We start from the raw sequence: 9,875 nt of genomic DNA, 5'->3' as shown, positions 1-9,875 counted from the left end.
TGGGTTCAGTTCCTGACACTACATCTGCTCCTCTGAGCCCTACCAAGAGTGATCCCTGAGTATCACTGGGTGTGGCCCGATAAAAAAAACCCAAACCAAAACCACTATTAACTTTACGACTTTGGGGAAGAAGGCAATTTCTAAAGAGTTGACTTTAGAAAATTGTTGATTCAAATGAATGTTGCAAGTTAAATTGCTTTGTAAATTGCTTGACTTTTCATATAATTAGGGATGTGTTTGTTGTTTAAGGCGTGTGCAGTACTCCTGACTGGAACAACAATAAGCATAATTAAATGAGCAAAGTGAGAGTGAGGATGCAAATGAGACGTATAATATGCCACGTAGCTTTGTTTGCATGTTACACCAGGGCCCCAAGGATGGGAGGAAGGACAGGTGACATTTTATACTCAAGCTTATTGTGATATTTCACGTTAGGATATGATTTTGATATTTCATTATTAATTGGAGCTGCTTACAAATAGCTTATTGGACCTGGATTTTCTTAATCATCACCATTTCCCCCTAAGGTTTTGGGGATCAGAGCCAGGACCTCATACATGAAGAGCAAATGTTCTACATCCCTGGCCCAGTCATCACCTTTTATTCCTTTCAGGATTCATTTCTTTACCATTACCCAAACATTGCCTTTTTTTTTTATTTCTCCCTGTCTTTATGTATGCTATGACTTCTGCTTTTTCCAACTGTGCCTAATAAATTTCAGTTCTATGGTGAGGACCCTGAATGAGCCCCCCAATACGCCAGTGGGCTACACTAGCACACGGCAGGGACTAATGGAGACATTACTGGCGCCCGCTTGAGCAAACCGAACAACAGGATGACAGTGACAGTGACTATGGTGAGGACTCAGTTCAGATACTACCTTCTACCCCCTAGACCGTGCAAGCCCAAGCCAATGAGACACCATCATCTATGTCTCCCCCCCCCTTTTTTTTTTAGTCAAACCTGACGGTGCTCTGGGCTTATTCTTGATGTTGTGCTCAGGGATCCCTTCTGGCAGTGCTTGGTAGACCATATGCAGTGCCAGGAAATCAAACCGAAGTGCAAGACAAGTGCACTAATTAATTAGTGAATTAATCCCTGTACTATATCTCCAGTCCCTGTGTCCCTCGTTCATAAAAATTGGTTGTATTCTTTCCTTCAGTATTCATTATTGTCATCATCTGTTTGCTGATTATCTCTATGCCATAGATGCCTCCAAACAGAAACCATGCCTTGGTTTTGAATATATGTGCCTATATCAGTTAGACACCCAGTATATCGATACCCAGTAGACATCCAGTAAACGAGTAATGAAAAATGATCAAAATTAATGCTCTTCCAGTTAGCTTTTGCTGCATAACATGCCTCCCCCTAATTGTATAGCCTGAAAGGAGCTTAATTAGCGCATGATTAGTTTGGCTGGCTTGGTTGTTCTGTCTGGTTGGCTTTTACATACATTGTCAGCTGATGGGTCAGCTAGAGGCTAAATGATCTAAGACTGCCTTACTCAGTTGCCTAGCAGTTGCAGGCTGTTAGCTGGGTGATGGGAATGATTAGGCCACATCTCTCGTCATCCCCTAGGCTAGCCTGGACTTATTGGTTTGAAAGTTGCAAGAAGAACATGAGAATAGTCCCCTGTATGCAACCTTTTATCCAGATATACCTATTAAAATTGTCAAGGTCCCATTTTCCAAAGCTAATCCCAGCTGGAGCTGGAGCAATAGCACAGTGGGTAGGGCGTTTGCCTTGCACGCGGCCGACCCGGGTTTGATTCCCAGCATCCCATATGGTCCCCTGAGCAGCGGGTTTGATTCCCAGCATCCCATATGGTCCCCTGAGCAGAGCCAGGGGTAATTCCTGAGTGCAGAGCCAGGAGTAACCCCTGTGCATTGCTGGGTGTGACCTAAAAAGCGGAAAAACAAACAAGCAAACAAACAAACCAAAGCTAATCCCAGGTAATCCCCAAGGTCAAGGGGGTTGATAAAATAGACTCTCCCTTTGGATGGGAGGGGCAATAAAGTCATGTTGCAAATGAGTGTGTAGATTTTGAATGAAGAGATTTGTGGATTAAATTCTGCCATAAATTCCTAGAAAATCCCTGAAATTGACAGTATCTTTTCCCTTTTTAAGATTGTTCTAGGGACTGGAGTGACAGTTCAGTGGCTAGGGCGTTTGCCTTGCACGCGGCTGACCCGGGTTCGATCCCTGGCATCCCCTAAAGTCCCCCAAAGACCGCCAGAAGTAATTCCTGAGTGCAGAGTCAGAAGTAACCCCTGAGCATCTCTGGGTATGACCCACAAAGAAAAAGAAAAAAGATTTTTCTAACAATACCAAAAGCCCTGACATTAAACACTAGAAATAATACAAAATCGGGATATTGCTTTCCTTTTATCAAACAGTAACATTGTTCTCCAGAAAATTCTTGAAAGAAATGGAGTCATAATTTAAAATAAAATCTGGACCACTGATGTAGCACGGGTGAGAGAACAGCACAAGCGTTGCATGTACACACACACATGATTCTAGCACCACAATTTTTTAATACCTAAAAATGGAATCATGCTGAAAGTAAAAGTCAAGATATTCATCTCTTTTGAGCTTAAGGGTGGACAGGAAGTTATCAGAGCCTGTAGATACCCTAGAGGCCTGATGTGGTACTTAGAGGGGAGTGAGTTGGTTCTTTGTTTTCGTCTCGGACTTGCTTGCTAGAGTAGTACAGAGCAAAATGGTAAAGCAAAGAGAGAAGAAACCGGAGCTGGGGAGAAGGATGGTCAAAGTTTAGGTTCAGGCTATTTGAAATGTAGGAGAGAGCTAAAGAGGATAAAGTGTGAAAAGGTTGTTTGGAGTAATGGTGATGTAGCTTATGATGTGAATATTTTTATATTTTTTGGGGGGGAAAAAAAGTTGGAGATTCATTTTTGGAAACCATTTGTCTCCTGAGCCATGCTTCCTAGAATGCAGGTGAGTGTGGGGCCAAGCCATCCAGAACACCAGTTATACTCAGTGGACCCATGAGAGTAATGGATCGAGATCAACATTGATGGTATAGGAGGCTTGGAGAATTTTCTTGGAGAATTTTTGGGTTTTTTTTCTTTCTTTCTTTTTGTTTTTTGTTTGTTTGTTTGTTTGTTTAGGGATCGTACCTGGTAGTGTTCAAGGCTTACTCCCGGGTGTGCACTCAGGGATTACACCTGGCAGTGCTTGGGAGCACAAAAGATTGTGCCTGAGGCAACCATGTGCAAGGCTTGCCTTCTCTGGAGAAGCTGGAGAAGTTTATGAACAAATTTTGTGCAAGTAGCTAATTCTCAGAAATTATGTAGCACAGGTGAAAGAATTTTTATTCCTGGGACTTGAGCAGCTGCTAATTGTAAGAGCGGAGGAACAGCAGAATGTTGGAGGCCTTATGGAAGAAGAGTGACCGCTGCAGGTGAGTGAAGGGGGACGTGCTGTGATGCCGGGGACTCCTCAGAGAGCCAGTCCAAGGGACAAGAAAACAGAAGAGCAGCTTTGGAAAGAGTTCCAGATATGCACTTCTCCAATCTCCCTTTCTGACACAGCTGCCTTTACAGAGTAAATTCGGGCATAAAAGGGTTGTTTTGATGTCGGTGGGCCCCACGGATGACTTCCGTGAAGGAGAAAGACGGTCACTTTCTTCCCCAGCCGCCTCTACCACCCGGGACCCAGAGTTACTGGGTTCTTGTCTTCGCTCTCGGAAAAGAATCTCAGGAGCAGACAGTGAAGTAATAGATTTTATTCAGAGGTTTCTGAGGGAAGGAGGAAGGGATAAGTGGAAAAGAAAAACAGCAGGAGTAACATGCTCAAGAAAGAACGTGGGCTCCTCCAAGGATGGAGAGAGCTTTACACACATCCTAGCACTGGACATGATCTCAAGGGGGAAGATGCAGGCGACACATGTGCTCGGGCACCACATGTGCCACGTGGGCACAAGCAGCACATGGGCTCAGGCAGCATATGCGCGCACTTCCTTTGTTCAAGGTGGCCTTTATAGGGTTTCTCCAACCTGCTCCCACGTGGGGCTTCTTTCCAGGTAAAAGCCCATTGCTAAGGAGGTTACCAGGGAGATTGGGAGTGGTGACGGTCTTCTTTAGGCTGGATCACATTTTAATCAGATTAAGGGAGAGGTCTAGGGAATTGAGGAACTTCGTGGGGAGGGGTCCAACCTCATCAGGGTCACTGAAGGTCTTATCAGGTCTGTTTTCTGTATCCACAAGGTGGGTCAGTCTCAGGTTTCTCTTTCCCAGAGACTTTGTTCATCTGTTTCATTGCCAAGGGCCTTTCCCTATCTACCTGCCTACATCAGTTTGAGTGGATATGTGCCAAGGTATAGTGCTAGGAATAAAAAGAGGGGTAGCGGGGCTGGAGCAATAGCACAGCAGGTACATCATTTGCCTTGCACATGGCCGACCCAGGTTTGATTCCCTGCGTCCCATATGGTCCCTGAGCACTGCCAGGAGTAATTCCTCAGTGCATGAGCCAGGGGTAACCCCTGTGCGTCACTGGGTGTGACCCAAAAGGGAAAAAAAAATTATTTGCTAGGCAAAGTTTCATATTTGAGGGGATCCTCATGAGCTTTCTAGATAAAAATGAGCTGATGACAAGAAAATCACTAGCTTTAAAAGAAATGTGAAAGGCATTATTCTAAATCACTAGATAAAAACAGCAAAGCAAGTAAATTAAGTTGAAGGATATAAAATCAAGATGTGAAAGTCAATTACATTTCTGCACAGTAAGAATGAATAATCTGAAAATGAAATTTTGAAATGTATTAGAAAAGTGATAGTAATATCAGTATGGTTTAGCCTAATAATACACTTATAGACCAATGAAATATAATGGAAGTCCATACATGTTCATCAAGTGAGCCAAAAATGGTCTTTTCATCAATTGAAGTAAGGATAATAGGATATTTACATAATATTTACATAATAAAGGCATTTACATCCCTCCTTTATATACAAAAAATGTACTCAGAATAAACCAATGACACAAATATAAGAGTTAAATTATAGAAAGTAGAAGGGAAAAATATGGGGCTAGGGATGTAGCTCAGATAGAAATCTTGCCTTGCATGTACCCTGGGTTGATTTTTGGGGGAAGAGGAAGCAAGGAAGGAAGAGAGAAGGGGGGAGAAGAAGGAAGGAAGGAAGGAAGGAAGGAAGGAAGGAAGGAAGGAAGGAAGGGAGGAAGGAAGGAAGGAAGGAAGGAAGGAAGGAAGGAAGGAAGGAAGGAAGGAAGGAGAAATCTACAGAATGGGAGAAAATATTTGCAGATCAGGTATCTTACATACAATATCAAGAATATATAAAGGACTCTTAAAACTCTAATATTTTGGATAGCCTCGCTCTGTACTAGTTCCATCATTAGTCACCTTGGACAGTTTGTTTTCCCCTGCCAGCGCCACCAGACAGCATTCTCAGTAACAACCAATTCACTAGGGTGCTTTTTCCCTTTATATTACTGTATATATAAAAATATACAAATATACACTAATATACCTGGTATAATTTAAATATATACATATATATGCTATATATATGTACTTTATATACGCGAACACTCAAAATTCTTGCCAGCTATATACCTTACACAAGCCCCGCTCCTACTTTTCTTTAAATTGGTGTTTGGTTCTTTTGGCAGCTCTCAAACATCACATGCTGCATGTGAAATGCCATGAACACATAAAGCAGATGCACAGATTTCCTTCAGTGAATGAAAAAATGCTTCTTCTCAGTCCCGGGATTCTTCTTTAGTGTCTATGCAGAGGACTTTATGCTCAGTCCTCTTCACAGCTCAAGCTGACCATTAACTGGATAATCACAGTTACTTTTCACCATCAATCAAAACACACTTTGGTTGACTTCCAAATCTAAGCCTTTCGAAACCCCACGGTGTCTTCTAGCTAAGGTCTCCTGGATGTTAGCCACAATGTTACCATTCAACAGGAACAAAGGTTTTCTCACCTCTCTTTTCAAAAGCACTCCTTTATACTTCAGAATATTGTACTTCTCCAAGTCAAGACTGGGCTCCCACTGTTTTCATTTAATTGTCCCCTTGGGGGAACCTGGGGGGGGAGGGCTCTTACTGTTCACGAATTTAATTCTTTTTAAAAAATCCAGGAAGTAAAAAAGTAAACAGCTCTTTTCTATACTAACAGGTTTTTTGTTTTGTTTTGTTTTTTATGGTACAACCCTAGGTGAATTTCTGAATTCTTTCCCTGCTTTGCCAGTGTGGAAGATTTCTTCTTTGATTATTCTAATTTGGAATAAACCAGACTCTAAAGAGGTCTCTTAAAAAGATCAGTGGGAGGGGCTGGAGAGATAGCACAACGGGTAGGGCGTTTGCCTTGCACGCAGCTGACCTGGGTTTGATTCCCAGCATCCCATATGGTCCTCCGAGCACCGCCAAGAGTGATTCCTGAGTGCATGAGCCAGGGTGTGTGCATCGCTGGGTGTGACCCAGAAACAAAAATAAATAAATAAATAAATAAATAAATAAATAAATAAATAAATATAATATAATATCTGTCTATCTAGGTATAAGATAGGTATTTTCTAGATACAATAAATGAATGCTTTATAACAAAAAAATTTGAAACTTGTTGAGCACAATGTGAAAGTTTGTATTGCAGTCACACTGCCAACTCATGACAGTTGACAGGTTTTTTTTTGTTTGTTTGTTTGTTTTTTTGCTTTTCAGGTCACACCTGGCTCTGCACAGGGGTTACCCCTGGCTCTGCACTCAGGAATCTCTCCTGGCGGTACTCAGGGGACCATATGGGATGCTGGGAATCGAACCCGGGTTGGCCGCATGCAAGGCAAACGCCCTACCCGCTGTGCTATCGCTCCAGCCCCGACAGTTGAGTTTTTAAACAATTTCATATTTTAAAACATTTAGCTTCATGTTAATGTGTGTGTATGCTTGTCCGGAGTTGCCCATGGATAGATATTTAGTAATTACTAGTTTGACATTAATAGGGTCAAAGTTTTTGCTCTTTATATGTTTAAGTAAAAAAATCTATTCACAATTTAGTTTGAACAGTGAATAGTTCAAATATATTAGCCCTAGTATATTTTATTCATAAATGCATTTTGTTTATTCAGAGGCTTTTTGCTTTGATATAGGACTATCAACGTGTGCAAAATATAAAGGTTACTAGGTGTCAGAGTAGTGTATTTATATAATCCCAGAGATAGTTATGATATGTAAACGGTCAGTTAAAAAAATAGTTAAAAAATGAATGTTGAGCCAGAGGAATAGTACAACAAATGGTCCAGCCTTGCATGCAGCTGATGCAGCTCACTGGAACCACATAGAGTTGCACAAGTCTGGCAGGAGTGATCTCCCAGTGTAGAGCCAGAACCAGGAGTAAGACCTTCGTACACTCCCCCCCCCCCACTCCCCGCCATAAAAAAAGAAGTGGGTATCAGTTGAGAACAAAATTAGACTTATGACCTTGAGTGCTTGGGAATTAATATCCATTATTGTGCTACAAGGTAGCGGAGCACACAGTGTTTCTGTGGTTAAGAAACACTTATTAAGGTGCTATGACCAAATCACCACCGCAGGAGGTGAGAATTCCTTCCTAGGCGCTCTTGCACTCTACAAGGTCTTCAAAGATACTTAACCATTCCCTGCTTCCACTACTGCTATGAGAAATTAACTGTCAAAATATGGTTTTTTTAATTAAGGGGGAAAAAAGAATAAATAAAAGAAATAAAAGAATTTAAAAAAAAAAACAAAATATAGTTATTTATCTTCCCTTTGTGGATTATCTTTCTTTTTCCTCTACCTACTCCTAATTTTTTCCCCCCATTGGTTTTGTTTAATTTTCATTATGGTAGGTGTACACATGGATTTCTTTTCCTTTTGGGGGGGAACCCATTGAAAATAGCATATATTTTATTTTCAACTACACACAAAACCAAGTTTTCCCAGTGCTCTTCTACCTCCTCGAATTTTTTGTGTACCGTATTGGATATAGCGGAAGCCAATTGCTTTTGCTGAGGTTTCTGATGATCTGACACAGGTTCATCAAAAGTAAAAGTGTTCTTTTTTAAATCTGCCATCCTCAAAACCAAGACAAAGTAGATTTGTTTTTCAAAGTAAGAAGGTAATTCATCATAGCCTCCAATCCATAAAATATTTACTGTGGAATGATTCAGAGTGACTTAGTACAAATTTGCTCATACATAATTGATCTCCAAAGAGATGAGGGGCCTAACTCTAGAACATGCAACTTTCAGTGAACTTGGCACCACTGTCTGAAGTAGTCAAGGATTAAAAGTAGAACTCTGCAATTTAATCCTAAAAGAAAGAGTACCAGGAGGATTTTATTTTTTACTGTTTGGCTCATAGGATACACAAAACCAGATGAGAAGTACCCAAAGAAAAGACGGTTTGAAAAAACTTTAAATTTAAATTTAAAATAATTTTTAAAAACACAAAAAGCAAACGGGAAGAAAAGACAGTCTGAATCTCACTGTTGTCTGTCCTTTGGTCCTTCATCTTCTAAGAATTCAATATGCTTTATTTTCATATTAGACATGAATTAGGGGTTGGAGCCCCAGAGGCAGGCAGGGGTGGGGGTGGCGGGAGGGAAACTAGGACACTGGTGGTGGGAAATACGCACTTGTGGAGGGATGGGTATTGAAACATTGTATGTCTGGAACCCGACCATGAGCAGCTTTGTAACTGTGTGTCTCACAGTGATTCAACTAAAAAGAAAAAAATTCTCATTGATGTTGCTGACAGGCTCTAAAAGGGGAGAGTGATAACAGGGTTGATGGCAAATATACGGATCTCCAGCAAACTGGCCCAGTGAGAAACTGCAGAAGCAAATCTGGTCAAAAGATACCAGTTGTTTCAATTAAAGCTAGGAGAATGGCTCCCATTGCAGTTGACCCAACCATGGTCATGGGGCGTTTCTTGCTGCCGGTTTGTTCCAGTGAAGGCACCACTTATGAGGGCGTTCCAGAGACCTTCTTTCCCTCGTACTTAAACCCGGCTGAAATCAATCATGGAAAAGAGACACCCCTCCTCCTGCCCCCCCTGCTCTAACCCAGTCTGAAAAGCTACTCCCAACTGTGGTTTGAATAACTGCAAACTCCCTCTCAGTCTGTGGTTTACTCCCACCGGAGAATTTTGAGAACCTTTGATGGCTTGGAAGGTACCACGGTCTGTGGTTCCCAGGGTAAAAACCCCAAGACAGCCGTCCACAATCCCCTGAGGGCAGGGCGAGGCTCCCACGACTGATCTCAGCAGCTGAAGTGATTCCTGAGCAGGGCTGGATTTATCTTATTTGGGATTCATTTATAATCCTGACCCATGAAGATTTTTTTTTAATTTTTCAGGAAGATGCTATAATGGTATCAAGTAAATATAAACAATAAATAGGAGATGTGAGAGAGGGGCTTAGTATATTTGGGGGAGCGGGATTGGGTCAGATAGTGGTTCTCATGGACTATTCTTGGATCTGTGCTTAGGAGTGACCCCTGGTGATGCTCAGGGGAACCTTCTGCGGTGCCTGGAACGAAACTGGAGAGGGCAACTTGCAAGGCAGCCACCTTACATCCGGTACTCTCTGACCCCATTTTTTTTTTAAGAAGAAATAGGTGCAAATTCATTGCAGCAATCAGTGTTAAATCATTTGCATAAGATTTAACAACATGTTAATAATGAATAAAGGCATTTTAACTTATGGTACATAAATAATTTAAAAGAAAAATGTTAACTTAGACATTATTATGCTTCTTTTGCAGCTACATCCCATTTCTATATTTCCATATAAGGAAAGGGGGAGGAGGAGGAGGAAGAGGAGCAATTTCTGTTGTATGATGTTTAGGAACAAATGAAAA

This window comes from Sorex araneus, chromosome 4 (genome assembly GCF_027595985.1).
Source record: "Sorex araneus isolate mSorAra2 chromosome 4, mSorAra2.pri, whole genome shotgun sequence".
NCBI classification, from domain to species: Eukaryota; Metazoa; Chordata; class Mammalia; order Eulipotyphla; family Soricidae; genus Sorex; species Sorex araneus.
This window is presented reverse-complemented; position numbering follows the sequence as displayed.